This window comes from Pan troglodytes, chromosome 17 (assembly GCF_028858775.2).
Source record: "Pan troglodytes isolate AG18354 chromosome 17, NHGRI_mPanTro3-v2.0_pri, whole genome shotgun sequence".
Lineage (NCBI taxonomy): Eukaryota > Metazoa > Chordata > Mammalia > Primates > Hominidae > Pan > Pan troglodytes.
The window spans coordinates 18150652-18167229 of record NC_072415.2 but is presented as its reverse complement, the minus strand read 5'-3'; the positions used below and the strand labels follow the sequence as shown (position 1 = coordinate 18167229).

Below are 16578 nucleotides of genomic sequence, written 5' to 3'. Positions count from 1 at the left end.
TTAGGAGGTATTTTCAGTTCCCTGCAGCATATATAAAGGTACTAATGTGTGGGAATAGGGAGGAGATGACCCTAAGCCAGCCTGGCTGTTCCAGTGTGAGGAGGTGATGTCCAAGTGCAGTAAAAGTTAACAAATTGAGGGTGGGGAAGTGGGTACCGGGCAGAGAGAACCACTTGGACGGAGGCAGGGGGCCGAGAAGCAGTGCGGTGGGGTTGATGCTCAGGAGTGCGTCTCACCGCTGCCTTCATCTTTGCACCCCACTGCCTACTAACAGCATTTGCTGAGTAAATGTCTGCTAAATGAGTAAACAATAATATATGCAGAGATTTTCATCTGAAAGAGCCCAGTGAAAATGAACAATGAGCAGAACATATTGGGCACACGGGGGTGCATTATCATTATGTGTGTGTGTTTTAACTGTGGTTGCAGGGAGTAGAAACCAGATCACTAAAATTGCTCTGCGCGTGAGGAAGGAAGGATTTCTTTGTGGCCTCTAAGGAGGACAGGAGGAATCCGGCCATTAAGACAGACTTAGCTTTGTGCTGGCGCTGCAGGGTACAGCAAAGGCCTGGGACAGGACAGCTGAGGGATGGGTAAGGCCAAAACTTCTAAACTGCACCCTTTCTCCCCGGGTTTGTACCGTGTACACAGGGACCTCTATTAACTCCTCCATCACCCTGGCCATGTGGCCATGCTAACAAACCTTGGTAACGTTTTTGTTTTCCAATTCCAAATGGTGGTTGCACTTGACACATTCAGATCTTTGATTAATTCTCAAACACTCCAAATATTTTCAAAAGGTCTAGATTTAGTTATTGATGTTAACAAATCTGCCAGGCCTGGGTAAATTTTCTTTTGCTTTTCAAAAAAAAAAAATAAGGTTTCTTTATTGTCTTGGATGCAAATATAGTTTTAAAATGCATTGTGGTGTTGAATACAGCTGATGGAAACGTGCTTCTTGACGGCAGAGCATCAGAGGGGTGTACTCAGGGTGACATGGGCCGCAGGGGGCCTCTGGCCAAACCAGATTCTTCTTCAGACCACGAAGTGGAACCATCTCCTCAAAGGAGCCCTGCCACAATCACCAAAGCTCACACCAGAAAAAAACACCATTTACACAATAAACTGAACCTGAACAAGAAACAGAACATGGTGCTTCCGCCGTGAACAAAATCCACAAGCGAACCCGCTTTCCTTTCCCGGGCTGTTCGAAAAAGATACAGCTAGAGAAATGGGGGCACTGTGGGTGGCCTGCGGGGGATGGCCTGGGGCTGTGGGGCCCGGGCTGAGCCCTTCCAGCCTTTTAACTGCAGGATGTAAACTCTAAGGAAATGTATAGAACTTCAGTTTCTCCCAACCGTCCACAACCTCAACTCTTGAGACCACCAAATATCTGTTAGGAAACGCAGAAGAGAGTCCTTCAAATGAGCTACACCCAGGTTCAGAGCGCAGAACCAACAGTGTGACTGGGGCATGGAGGTAAATTGTAACACATAATTGGAGGGGAATTTCACAAAAACAAAATTCTGTGAAGTAAACACGCACATGCAAGCTTGTGCAAGTGCGCACGCGCGTACACACACACACACACACACACACACACACACACACGCAAACACAGTCAACATTCAACGTGAAGAGTTCCCTTTTCTTTCTTGAAGGTTGATTTTTACAAGCCCCGACAAGCAAAGAGTCCCATGCGGTGGCCGGTGGGGCCAGGACCTCAGGATGAAAAGCCCGCAGCTGCTCTGCCCTCACCCACTCTGGAGGCCAGCCCTGGTACAGGCATGGGGGTGGGGGTCCTGAAACACTTCGTCAGCGTTCCTGGAGCCTCCGCCAAGCTTCCCACATGCCCTGTGTGTGTCCCTCACATCACAAAAGCCTGTCCAGCCGCCCAAGGGCCTGGGTAAATTTTCATATGACTTTGGAGGCAAGGGACGGACGTGTGGCAATGATGCTATTAGGAATGAATGGGGGCCCCAGGCGAGGCTTCCTCATCCCCTACACCCCTCTACCGAGGTCATCTAGGTAGCCACACCTCAGGACAGGGGCTCATCTTGATGGAACAGCTGCCTCTGCTTGCTGGAAAACACAGCAGGCAGGCCGTGTCCTTCCTCCTGAGTCCTGAGGTATTTACTGGGCATTGTGATTTCCAGTCATGCTGGGAACACTCAGGCCTGCAGGACAGCCCTGTGCAGATACCCAGGCATTGTTAACACAAGAGAATTCCACATCCATGCTGACCCTGTCTGCCCGAGGAGAGCCATCTTGTGCACACACAAAGCAGGCAGCTGTGTTTTCCATGTGGACCGTGTGAGAACTGGAATGAGAACTAAATTTAAACCATTCTTATTGGTCCCAGGCTTATTATACAATATATTCATTTCAATTGTCCTGAATGCATACTTTTTTTTTTTTTTTTCCTGAGATGGGGTCTCACTCTGTCACCCAGGCCAGAGTGCAGGATGCCTCAGCATCCCGAGTAGCTGGGATTACAGGCGCCCGCCAGCACGCCTGGCTAAGTTTGTATTTTTAGTAGAGACAGGGTTTCACCATGTTGGCCAGGCTGGTCTCGAACTCCCGGCCTCAAGCAATCTGCCCGCCTTGGCCTCACAAAGTACTGGGATTACAGGTGTGAGCCACCTCGCCTGGTCCTGAGTGCATATTTTAGAGAATAAAATCACCCAACTGCCCAGCAGATACATGAGGATGAGTGAGGTTAAAGAGGACACAAGCTGTTTCTTAGATATTAATGTCAAATAAAAGGTTAGTTATCGGCCGGGCGCAGTGGCTCACGCCTATAATCCCAGCACTTTGGGAGGCCGAGGCGGGTGGATCACCTGAGGTCAGGAGTTCAAGACCAGCCTGGCCAACATGGTGAAACCCCATCTCTACTAAAAATACAAAAATTAGCCGGGCGTGGTGGCGGGTGCCTGTCATCCCAGCTACTCGAGAGGCTGAGGCAGGAGAATCTCTTGAATCTGGGTGGCGGAGGTTGCAGTGAGCTGAGATGGCGCCACTGCACTTCAACCTGGGCTATAGAGCGAGACTTTGTCTCAAACAAACAAACAAAAAAAGCTCCTGGATTCACATAACTAGAATCCTTTATTTCCCTAGAATAGATGGCCTGCATTCCATTTTTAGGAGAAAGACAGAAGAAACAGTTATCAGAGATTTAGTTAAGGCAACCCTGCCTTAACTGTCCTGGAGTCCGTGTGGGAACAGCTCGGGCTCCAGGCCTTCGGCACTTCACTTCGTTTGCTCTGTGGAGAGAACTAAAGATTGGACTGAAGAGCCTCTTCCAGAATATTCAATTCTTAAAAACAAAGTCTGACTATCTTCAGCATACTCTACTTAATTTGTCAGGATGGCTTTCAGAAAATTCTTCAAAAACAAGAGCATTCTCTTAGTATTGGATGAGTCCTCAGGAATGAGTGTTCGTGGGGGACTGATCTGAGGAGAACAGGCTGCCTACTTGGCCTTTCATTGTACTTCCCCAGCCATGTGTCCGTCTTCCTGCATTCCTAAAAAGAGAAATGGATGATTTCAGGTCTAAACTGTGCATTTTTTCTTTTTAATTTTACAATTTGCATACCATAAATTCATCATTTTTAAATACATAACTCAGTGGTTTTGTTTTAGTATATTCAGAGTTGTGCAATCATTACCACAATCAATTTTATATTTTTTATCTCAAAAAAAAAAAAAAAACTCCTTACTCATTAACCTGGTAAACTTCATTTATTTATTTATTTTGAGACGGAGTCTCGCTCTGTTGCCCGGGCTGGAGTGCAGTGGCGTGATCTCGGCTCACTGCAACCTCCACCTCCTGGGTTCAAGTGATTCTCCTGCCTCAGCCTCCTGAGTAGCTGGGATTACAGGCATGCACCACCACGCCCGGCTAATTTTTGTATTCTTAGTAGAGATGGGGTTTCACCATGTTGGCCAGCCTGGTCTCAAACTTCTGACCTCAAGTGATCTGCTGGGCTTGGGGCCTCCCAAAGTGCTGGGATTACAGGCATGAGCCACCACACCTGGCCTAGCTTGTAAACTTTATAAGCTGTTATAAAACTCTTCTCCCCTCCCCAACCCCTGCCAACAACAAATCTACTCTCTGACACCATGTATTTGCTTATTCTGAGCAATTCATAGAAAAGAAGTGATGGAATATGTGGCTTTTTGTGGCTGGCTTCTTTCACTGAGCGCATTTTCAGGTTCCATCCATGTTGTAGCCCATGTCAGCACTTCATTCCTCTTTCCTGCCAAAGAATATTCCATTTATGGATACAGCATAATTTGTTTATCCATTCTTCAGCTGATGGACATTTGAGTTGTTTCTACTTTTTAGCTATTATGAATAAGGCTGCTATGAACATTTCTGTCTATGTTCTTATGTGAACATATGCTTTTATTTGTCTTAGATGCTATATTAGGCTGGGTTCTCCAGAGAACAAAAACAGGACTTACAGGACACACACACACACACATAGTATATACACACACATACATATAGGTGCATGTGTATACACATATATACAGTATACACACACATGATTTACTATCAGGAATTGGCTTGTGTGATTATGGAGGCTGAGAAGTCCAAGATCTTCAATCAGCAAACTAGAGACTCAGGAGAACCAGTGCTGTAAGTTCTAGTCCAAGTCCATGGCTGAAAACCAGGAGAGCCAGTGCTGTAAGTTCCAGTCTGAGTCTGATTCTTATTTTTCTTTTTTGTTTTGTTTGTTTTTTGTTTGTTTGTTTGTTTGTTTGAGACAGGGTCTCACTGTGTCACTCAGGCTGGGGCCATCACAGCTCGCTGCAGCCTCGAACTCCTGGGCTCAAGCGACCCTCCTGCCTCAGCTTCCTGAGTAACTGGGACTACAGAGGTTCACCATCACCTTTTTTGTTCTTTGCAGGCCTTCAATGGGTTGAATGAGGCCCGCTGGCTTTGGAGAAGCCAACCCGTTTTACTCTGTGTACTGATTCAAACATGAATCTCATCCAGAAACACCCACACAGACGGCCAGAAACATGTTTAACCAAACATCTGGGCCCCTTGGGGCCCACGTATGTTGACACAAAATTAATCATCACAGCTACACTCCTAGGAGTGGAATTGATGGGCCACATGATAACCCTATGCTTCACTTTTTGAAAACCTGCCAAACTATTTTTCTACAGTGGCGGCACCATTTGACCTTATCGCCAGCAATGCCTGAGGGCTCTAATTTCCCCATACCTTGCCATGCCATCCTGCTGGGATGTGGCATCTCTTTGTGGTGAGAAGTGGCGTCTCTTTATCTCTTTGTAATTTTGATTTGCATCTTTCTAAAGACTAAGAATGTTGAGCATCTTTTCATGTGCTTGTTGGCCATTTGTATATCTTCTTTGGAGAAATGTCTATTCAGATGCTATGTTTGTTTTTTTTTTTTTTTGAGACAGAGTCTCTCTCTGTCACCCAGGCTGGAGAGCAGTGGCGTGATCTCGGCTCACTGCAAGCTCTGCCTCCCAGGTTCATGCCATTCTCTTGCTTCAGCCTCCCGAGTAGCTGGGACTACAGGCGCCTGCCACGCCCGGCTATATTTTTTGTGTTTTTAGTAGAGACGGGATTTCACCATGTTAGCCAGGATGGTCTTGATCTCCTGATCTCGTGATCCGCCCCCCTTCGGCCTCCAAAAGTGCTGGGATTACAGGCGTGAGCCACCGCACCCTGCCCTATGCCCATTTTTTAATTGGGTTATTTATCTTTTTACTTTTAAGTTGTAAGAATTCTTTTTACCTTCTGGATAATAGAATCTTATCAGATACATAATTTTCAAGTATTTCTCCCACTCTGTGGCTTGTCTTTTTACTTTCTTGATAGTATCCTTTGGTGCACAAAAGTTTAAAATCTACAATGGACCTTTTTATTATTATTATTATTATTTTCAGACAGTCTTGCTCTGTTGCCCAGGCTGTAGTGCAGTGGCACAATCTTGGCTCACTGCAGCCTCCGCCTCCCAGGTTCAAGCAATTCTCCTGCCTCAGCCTCCCGCGTAGCTGGGATTATAGGCGTCTACCATCATGCCAGCTAATTTTTGTATTTTTAGTAGAGACAGGTTTCACCATGTTGGCCAGGCTGGTCTTGAACTCCTGACCTCAAATGATCTGCCTGCCTCGGCCTCCCAAAGGGTTGGGATTTCAGGCGTGAGCCACCATGCCCAGCTACAATAGATCTTTGAGTTGAGTAATACAAGCCCTGCTTCCTTTCCCCTAAAGAAGCTTGAGTCAAACCTACATTACTCATTAATGCGTTAATGTGAGCACATTCTTTTGATATTGAGTCCATAAGAGAATATGTGCCTAGGAATTCACAGAAATCTAGCAGCTTGGACTTCCCCACACTGTAGAAATGGGGTTTGAGGAACTTTATTTCAGCACAGGTCAAGGGGCTCCAAATGAGTTTGGGTTATGCCACTATTAAGGAGATATTATTCACTATTATTCATTGCGAATATTGTTTACTACTTTTATTGTAATAACACACTAGTTTAGCTAAATTTTGGATAAGATAGACTTTTGAGAAGCACAACTTAAGAAGCACATTTAAAGCATTATGCCTATGGCATGATGTTTCAAGTTCTAAATAACCACATAATAGAAACACACAATCCACAGAGAAATTGGGAACTTCCTACATATGATTTCATTAGTTATCTCAGTAATTAGTTTGGCAGATTTTGAGTAACCAAATTTTCATCTTTGCAATATATGTTTCTTTTCTTTTCTATTCTTTTCTTTTCTTTTTTTTTGAGACACAGTTTCACTCTGTTGCCCAAGTTGGGGTGCAGTGGCGTGATGTCGGGTCACTGCAACCTCCGTCCCCTGTGTTTAAGTGATTCTCGTCACTCAGCCTCCCAAGTAAGTAGCTGGGATTACAGGTGCCCTCCACCACTCCCAGCTAATTTTAGTATTTTTAGTAGAGATGGGGTTTTGCCATGTTGGCCAGGCTGGTCTCAAACTCCTGACCTCAAGTGATCTGCCTGCCTCGGCCTCCCAAATTGCTGGGATTACAGGTGGAGCCACTGTGCCCGCCCTGCAATATTTGTTTCTTAGGGAATAAACTCTTAACTAAATAACTGTTAAAAGCAGATAATGAGTATGTTAAAAATAATAATTGAAACGAGATTCTTTTCATTGAAAGAAAATACTTTTATGTTCTAATTTTTTACCAGACTTTAAAAACTTTTTCTTGATAAATAGAATCAATTTCTAATTATAAGCCTGAGGCTGGTGTGGTGGCTCACACCTGTAATCCAGTACTTTGGAAGACCAAGGTGGGAGGATCGCTTGAGACCAGGAGTTCTAGACCAGCCTGGGCAACATGGTGAGACCTATCTCTACAAAAAGTAAAATGAAATTAAAAATTAGCTGGACGTGGTTGTGCACGCCTGTAATCCTTAGCTACTTGGGAGGCTGAGATGGGAGGATCACTTGAGCCCAGGAGTTCAACGTTATAGCAAGACTCTGGCTCAAAAAAAGAAAGAGAGCGAGAGAGATGCATGCATGCTTATTATAAGATATTCAGAAAATATAGTTCAAAAGAATATATAAAAAGAATACAAATATCACCCATAATCCTTATAGCCAGAGTTAAAAATTGTTAACCTTCTGGTGTGATACTACCCAAACTTTTGAAAATACATAAATGCATATATATGCATTTTAAAAAATTACATAGAATTGTGTATGTTGCTTTTGAAAATTATTTAATTATATAAGTGATGAATACAGTCCCACTATAAACTGCTTCCTAGCTGGTCCTTCCTGCCTTATGCCCCTCCTCCTGAGTGACCCATTTCCAGTCTGCTGAATGCTCTCTGACTTTTCTGTGAATCACAGTATGAAAGAATATGGCATGTCCAGCTTCCTATTAAACCTTCCAGTAGAGGGAACTGTTTGACTATCTTCTCTTTTGATGCATAAGTTCTATTTCTTTTTTCTTTATGAAAGTCTAAGCATTTTGTATGTCATTTCCACAATGCAGAATGGTATATCAGATTATAAAGTTAACTCTACTGAGTAGTTTCTAACCTAAATAAGATTTTTACATCTTATATTCCCTCTTCCACCTTTTCATTGGTTTTTTGTTTTCTTTGACCTTGAGATGACATGGTTTTTAAAGGATATTGTATATTCATAGGGAAAAAAATCATTACTGCTGGCAGAAATATAATTTTCTCTTTCCTTTGAGAAAAGGTAAATCAGGTAAAAGGAAATAAGAGGTGAGGACGAAGCTTAATTTATCTGGCAGTAATTCAATTTAAAATTCTAAACAGATTAAAACTATACTGAAACAAACAAAATGACCCTTTTTTTCTGACACGGAGTTTTGCTTTTGTTGCCCAGGCTGGAGTGCAAAGGCACGATCTCGGCTCACTGCAACCTCCACCTCCCAGGTTCAAGCGATTCTCCTGCCTTAGCCTCCTGAGTAGCTGGGATTACAGACACCCGCCACCACGCCCGGCTAATTTTTGTATTTTTAGTAGAGATGGGGTTTCACCATGTTGGCCAGGCTGGTCTCGAACTCCTGACCTCAGGTGATCCACCCACCTTGGTCCCCCTCAAAGTGCCGTGATTACAGGCGTGAGCCACCTCGCCCAGCTGACAATTTTTTTAAAGTTTCTTTGAATGGAGATGCTTTGTATTTAGATGCTCTGAAAATATTTGTTTTTCCAAGATAATAAATTCTGTGAATATAAGTATTTTCAATAATATTTTCTGTAAATTTTATATATGTATATATACTCTTTTTAAAAAAAAATTCCATAGCAGTTCTTAATTAAGAGAGCTCAGCAAAACCCGCCAGCATCTTCGGTCTATTGTGATGATGCAGTGGTGGTTTTGTTCTCACAGCTGTTAGCAATTTGCATATTAACTAAAATACCCTGAAATGGTGTAGTTAGGCAATGAAATATCCTAGTTACGAGATTTTTCCAAATAACTGATACTCATTTAAATGCCAACACTTTTAATTTTTAACCACTGGAAGGAAATCTCTCTCAAGAGATTCAGCTTCTAAAGCAGGGGATATTGAAACCTATGTTTTGTTATTATTGACTGTGTTGTATTTTAATCCCTATGGGATTGTCTGTGTGCTCTTTGATCAGTTTTTCTCTCCCTAGCTGGCGAAGTGTGTTTGCACAGTGCCTGTATGTATCACTTGCTTAATGAATATTTGATGAATAAATGAATGACGATGACGAGACTGCTGCTCTCCAACTGTCATTTTGCATGTAGCAGCAGGCCCTGCTACTTGGCCATTCAAGCCCCGTATTCTCCCAGCTCCCCTCCCCTCCTGAGTCCCCCACCTCTTAGTTTGTCACATATAATCTGCTATGTAGAAAACCAAAATAGCCAAGTGTATTTATTAAAATTGTATTAAGAGTTAATGAAGAGTGGAGCTCAAAATGGGGGCCTAAGAAACTTGGCCTTAGGAGCCTCTGTCAGCCATGACTGTTTCTAAAATAGATTCATCCTTCTGAAGCAGACAGTCCAAGACTGGGCATTGCTTTTTGAAATGTGTGTGTAACTTATCTACAAGGATATTGTAAGCAAGGCATTAGGCTGGCTGTGATGGCTCACACCTGTAATCCCAGCACTTTGAGAGAGCCCAAGGTAGGAGGGTCATTTGAGCCCAGGAGTTCAAGGCCAGCCTGGGCAACATGACGAGACCCTGTCTCTACAAAAAATACAAAATATTCACAAAGTGTGGTGGTGTACAACTGTAGTCCCAGCTACCCAGGAGGCTGAGGTGGGAGGATCACCTGAGCCTGGTGCCACTTCCAAGCATCTCCTGAATGTGACCGTGTCTTATCATTGTCACTGTCGCCTGGTCTAAGCCACCATCATCTCTTATCAGAATTGTCTCCTGGCCCTGGCTCCCCTCTGGTCTCCTGTGGGGGACCTCGAAAGCTAGAGTTGCCTGGAAAGGAGGGGGTGATGGAGCCTGCAAATCTGGTCCCTGCAGGGTGGCCACCGGACAGACACAGGGTGAGGGGGGTGGAGAGAGACCCAGGGCCGCCAGCAGACACAGGAGGCTCGGGCCCTGCATTGCACGCCTGAATGTGGTCATTTGCTTCATAGTGTGGGATTTTTCAATGTATAAAGTGTCATCCTCAGTCAGACTGTCATTGCTTTAATTTCTTATAAAACTTGTGCTATGCATTTGAAGTGCACAAGACCATTTCCCGCTTAATACTGGGAAGATTGGGCTGGGCGGGTGGCTCACGCCTGTAATTCTAGCACTTTGGGAGGCCGAGGTGGGCGGATTGCTTGAGGCTAGGAGTTCGAGACCATCCTTGCTAAAACAGTGAAACCCCATCTCTACTAAAAATACAAAAAATTAGCTGGGTGTGGTGGCGGGCGCCTGTAATCCCAGCTACTCGGGAGGCTGAGGCAGGAGAATGGTGTGAACCCAGGAGGCGGGGATTGCAGTGAACCAAGATCAAGCCACTGCACTCCAGCCTGGGTGACAGAGCCAGACTCCGTCTCAAAAAAACAAAACAAAACAAAAAAACAAACAAACAAAAAAACTGGGAAGATTGTTACTTTACAGGACATGCCCGGCATTCACGTGTGTGGTGGGAAGGGAGAAGTTGTGGGAAGAAAGGTGGACTCCATTCACAATGATGACATCCCTGAGAGGGTGAATGGGGGCAGCCAGGGTGGCAAAAGGACCTGCCGAGGAAGCGGCCAGCATCTGTGACCCCGTGGCCTGTGCTGCTAGAACAGGCACACGCCTGGCCGCCATCCACCAGCAGATGGTTCTTATTTAAATTGGGTGACAATGGCTGGGCGTGGTGGCTCACGCCTGTAATCCCAGCACTTTGGGAGGCCGAGGCAGGTGGATCACCTGAGGTCAGGGGTTTGAGACAAGCCTGGCCAACATGGTGAAACCCAGTCTCTACTAAAAATACTAAAATTAGCCTGTGTGGTGGTGGGCGCCTGTAATCCCAGCTACTTGGGAGGCTGAGGCAGGACAATTGTTTGAACCTGGGAGGTGGAGGTTACAGTGAGCCGAGACAGTGCCACTGCACTCCAGCCTGGGCAACAGAGTGAAACTCTGTCTCAAAAATAAATCAATAAATAAAGTCAGTGACAGTGGCACATGTCACACAATATAAATGTGCACACACACACTGCCTCAGAGTTTAAATGTAAGATGAGGCCAGGTGCCGTAGATCACGCCTGTAATCCCAGCACTAGGGGAGGCCGAGGTGGGCAGATTGCTTGAGCCCAGGAGTTTGAGACCAGCCTGGGCAACATAGCAAGACCCCATCTCTACAAAAATTAGTCAGGCGTGGTGGTGCACTGGTAGTCCCAGATACTCGGGAGGCTGAGGTGGGAGGGTCACTTGAGCCCAGGATGTCCTAGCTGTAGTGAGCTGAGATTGCACCACTGCACTCCAGACTGGGCAAAACAGTGAGACCCTCTCTCTCAAAAAAATAAAAAAATAAAAAATAAGTAAATAAATTTAAGATGATACACTGAGTTTCCAGTAGGTAGGCATCTTTGAAGGCTATTTTGTTCTGTGCTGAATGACCAGTGTTTGAAACTAAATTTGACATGCTGAGTGGCCATTCTTCACTGAGCTTTTATTTGGGGGGAAAATAATTAGTGGTTCCTGAACAGAGGCCAGCACTGTGGTTTCTTCCAGCAGCTCTTCATTCCCACCCCAGAATGGTTTCCCACTTCCCTTCAACTGCAAAATGACTCCTCCTGGTACAGCTGTGGCCGGGATCTCCCCAACCAGACCATCCTTCTCACTGTCAGGACTTTTAGAAAAATAGATAAATTCAGGCAGATGAGTTTCAATAGAGAGAAACTCTTACTTTTCAATATCTCTCTTTACAGTATTTGGCATTTTAAACATATTTTGGTCTTGAGAGAAATTTGAAGATAATAATTATTCAGCACATATTGACTGAGCACCTACTACGTGACAGACATGGTTCTAGGCACTGCAGGCCCCTGCCCTCTTGAGGCGCTTACATTTTAGACAGGTGATAAACAAGCATGGGGAAAGTGTGCTCTGGTGACTGTAGCTAATAACAGCGGATAGTATAATTGAAAATTGCTAAGAGTAGGTCGGGTGTGGTGGCTCACGCCTGTAATCCCAGCACTTTGGGAGGCTGAGGTGGGCGGATCACCTGAGGTCAGGAGTTTGAGACTAGCCTGGCCAACATGGTGAAACCCTGTCTCTACTAAAAATAGAGAAAAATTAGCCAGGCATGGTGAGGGGTGCCTGTAATGCCAACTACGGCGGAGGCTGAAGCAGGAGAATAGCTTGAACCCAAGAGGCAGAGGTTGCAGTGAACCAAGAACACGCCACTGTACTCCAGCCTGGGCGACAAGAGTGAGACTCTGTCTCAAAAAACAAAACCCCAAAAAAAAACAAACAAGAAAATTGCTAAGAGTAGTGTTGAAGGGTTCTCACCACACAAAAATGGTAAGTATGTGAGGCTGCAATGTTATTAGCTTGATTTCATAATTCAACAATGAATACATATTTTAAAACATGTTATGCACCATAAATACATATAATATTTGTTTATCAAAAAAAGGTACTCTGCATACCGTGTTGAAAAGTAACCTGGAAAAAGCAGATTCGTTTGGGATAGTCACCAGTGTCAGATTGTTTTTCTTTTTTTGGTCACTTTCTTGCTCAACGATCTCTGATGCTTCCTTTAGTTTGTCCCTCAGCCTTTGTGTCTGCACCCAGCCTCCCCTCCAAGCTCCACTGGGATCAGCTGTTTGCCTAAACTCCCCTCAGGCCTGGTTCTCCTGTCTCCCACCCTCCCTTCCAGCCCCAGCCCTTGCTCCCATTTCTGCACTCTTGGAATCACTCTCACCTCTCAGGCGTGGTGGCTGCTTCCTGAAGTCTCTGGAGACACACAGTGGTGCACACGCTGGCCCTCTGGACTCGCTGTTGTCGGTCGCCTGCCCCGTGGCCACATCTCCTCGGATGCCGCTTCGAGGTCGCTGAGCTGCGTATGAACTATTTCCCCATCCACATCATCTCCTAGGGGGACAGTCACCTCCAGGATTTACCTCAGCTGCTCTCCATGGACACGATAGGCTCTCAGAAAAAGTTCTTTTGTTGATGAAATGGGAGAGAAACCATTAAGTAGACACATTCATACACAGCTTCTAAATAGATCTACCAGACCTCGTCCCCTGCTCTTAGAAGAGATAAACAAGTAAAAATTAATGCTTATTTTGTCATTCTATCTACCAGACATCAGTTTTTTGTTTTTTGGTTTTTGGGGTTTTTGTTTTTGTTTTTTTGAGACAGAGTTGCGCTCTATCACCTAGACTGGAGTGCATTGGTGTTATCTCGGCTCACTACAGCCTCCACCTCCCGGGTTCAGGTGATTGTCCTGCCTCGGCCTCCCAAGTAGCTGGGATTACAGGCGCCCACTACCACGCCTGGCTAATTTTTTGTATTTTCAGTAGAGATAGGGTTTCGCCATGTTGGCCAGGCTGGTCTCGAACTCCTGGCCTCAAGTGATCCACCTGTCTCGGCCTCCCAAAGTGCTGGGATTACAGGTGTGAGCCACTGCGCCCAGCCTCACTCAAATCTCTATCATGATAAACAGCATTGCTGGCTGTCAGACAAGCTCGTGACTTTGCACAGCCATCCCAAGGCCGTGGCAAGGACTCGGAATGTGGTGAAGACAGTGGAGATCCAGAGAAGCTTTTCTTTTCCAAGAGGCAGTGAATGTGAACAGACATGTTTAAGAACCTTTCCCCCGGGGGTTGCTTTTTCAGTGACTGCACCCTCGAATGCCACAGAGAAGAAACCGCAAAAGGCACAGGTGTCTTGGCAGAGTCAACAGCCTGCTCCGGGAACCCGGGGGTTTGCTCGAGGGAGGGCAGCCACAGGGGCCATCTGTTGTGAACGCTACTCACTTGAAACTGCTCTGAACTTGAACACACAAGCTGAATACAACCAAAGCACCAACCGACAAGGCTGTTTAAAAAAAAAAAAAGTTAAAAATGATCATTTGGAAGCCTGCTGGAGCCAAGAGGACAAAGAATGAGGTCAGATGCCAAGGTCAACAGAGCAGTGCCGCCATCATTCCGATACCCTGAGTCAGGCACAGCTGAAGCTTCTGCAGACGACACATGAAATCCTTGAGACTTTGTCAGTTTAACCCACATTCAAGGCCATGCCCATGCGAAATCGTGAAGAGACAAAGTGGCCCTTGGTGACTGCAGTGTCCACATCTGCCTGTCATACTCTGGTTCCCTGAAACCTTCCATCTTCTTTACCTTCTAAGTCTCAGGAAAACACGTGATACCAACAGTGGATGTAAATAGAGTTATGGCTTAGTTCAGGAGAATCTGGAGCTGGGAATTGGGAGTAAAACACGAAACCTTAGGCTTGGGAGCTCAGGGAAAGGTCTCACGATAAAGGACTTAGACTTGGCACCAGGTGGAGGAGGTGTCACGTGAGGCATGGGACAGAGACCTAGGCCCCTAAGGCTGCTCCCAGGCATTCTCCCTCTGTCTCCACTTGGGTCCTTCATCCTCCTTCCCAGCCAGTGCTGGCCTTGGGCCTCCCACCTCGGCGGTGCTTCTTGCTGCCTGCACTGGTAGGTGGGTGGAGAAGAGAATGAGAGCCCACACTCACCCAGATGTGCCAGTGCCATGTGTGCCTGATTAGGACAAATAACTGAAAATGGTTCGCCAACCTTGCAGCAGCTTGCGCTGGAAGAAGCAAAGCCCAGGACGGCGCCCTTGCTCTGCCCTGAGAGAATGTGCTTGGCCCACCACTCAGGAGCATGTGGACAAGGCTGTGTCCCCGGAGCGCAGACCGGGATTCACCGCACTGCTCCAGCACCAGCAGCCAGAGACCACCAGCAAGTGCACACAGAGGGGACTTCAGCCTGGGGGTGAATACACGCAACATGCACGGGTGAAGCATGGCTGACTCCAAACTCCAGAAGCTACCATCACACTCCTTCAGTGTGCTGCACTGTAACTGTGTGCCCGTGTGTGTGCATGCGTGCACACATGTGTACGTATAGTATAGCATGGTATAGTATTGTATATAGTCAGTTAACTCCTTGGTTGCAAATGACAGTTGATGTCCAAATGACTTAAGATAACACACAAAAAATTGACCAATAACACTACAGGGATGCAATTTAGCTTCAGACACAACTGGATCGGGGGGCTCTAATGATGTCCTCAGGACTTGGACCCTCTCCAGTGGTTAGTGCTCCCCTCCTTGGGACTGGACACAGTTCCGGGCTGTCTCCACTGGGCGGATCCCAGCAACACCAGGCTGACACCTTCCCAGCCTCACATCTGGGGCAAATGCTCCCCTTCTCCAAGGTACCTGAAAAAAACTCGGGAACTCAGGCAATATCCTAAACTAATGACCACATCTGGAATTGGTCACATAATGCACCTGACAGATGGGGATCAGAGGACACCAGCTCACCCAAAATGCATATGCTGGGGGTGTATGAGGAGAATACAGAACTGTACCAGGAAGCTGCAGCTATGATGCCAGGAAGGCAGAAACACTGGAGGCCCGCCATGAAGGCCCAGCTCTACATGCTGCCAAGAGAGGTTCTGCTTTTAATATCTGCTTCCAGTTGAAGGCATCCCCTCTCTCCTAGGACTGCTCCTTCCTGCTGGCTGACATGAGGATGCATGTGACACTGGCCATCTGGTGACCTCAGCAGGCTTGGGCCTCAGGGTGCGTCCAGGCTGCTGAGGATGGAGTTGGAGACAGAGCAAATCGAGGGCCCCGTGTCAGCCCTGGGGCTGGGTTATACTCACCTTGGAGCCTGCCCTACTTCTGGAGTCTTTCTTATGATTTAACTAGATTTATATCAAGTTGTCTGTGACTCACAACCAAGAGCATCCTAACTGATACATCTATCATCAGAAAGGCAAGGGAAAAAAACACGTTACTTTTTAAAACTGTATCTTTTTTTTTTTTTTTTGAGATGGAATCTCACTCTATCACCCAGGCTGGAGTGCAGTGGCGCGATCTCGGCTCACTGCAAGCTCCGCCTCCCGGGTTCACACCATTCTCCTGCCTCAGCCTCCTGAGTAGCTGGGACTACACGCGCCTGCCACCACGCCTGGCTAATTTTTTGTATTTTTAGTAGAGACGGAGTTTCACTCTTAGCCAGGATGGTCTTGATCTCCTGACCTCGTGATCTGCCCACCTCGGCCTCCCAAAGTGTTGGGATTACAGGCATAAGCCACTGCACCTGGCCATCATTTTTAAATGATAAATTTTTCTGAGCCTGAATATCTAGCTGTGTCTCCAACATGACCATTTGTTTCAGGGTACTCTGCAAGTTGTCCTGATTTTTCTCAGCTCATTAATGTAAATATTTAGAGCAATCTTGAGCTCTGAAAATAAAATAACTCAGTCATAACTTAAAAGCCATGTGTTTACAATGGAGAGATCAGCTCCCGTGGCCCTACATGAGTGCTTTAGCATTGTCAATCTTGGACAACCAGGAATGATGTGCATTGAATAGAATGCCATGGGCAGTTGACAGCATC

General features: G+C 46.0%; 1 long non-coding RNA gene across 1 annotated transcript; it reads right to left on the bottom strand.

Moving 5' to 3' along the window:
• Positions 1-3086: 3086 nt before the first annotated feature.
• Positions 3087-13135, bottom strand: LOC104003069 (uncharacterized). The gene is made up of 2 exons (XR_008540622.2): positions 12894-13135; positions 3087-3524 (listed from the first exon to the last, which is right to left on the bottom strand). It is a non-coding gene; the product is annotated as an uncharacterized LOC104003069 (long non-coding RNA).
• Between the last annotated feature and the right edge of the window lie 3443 nt (positions 13136-16578).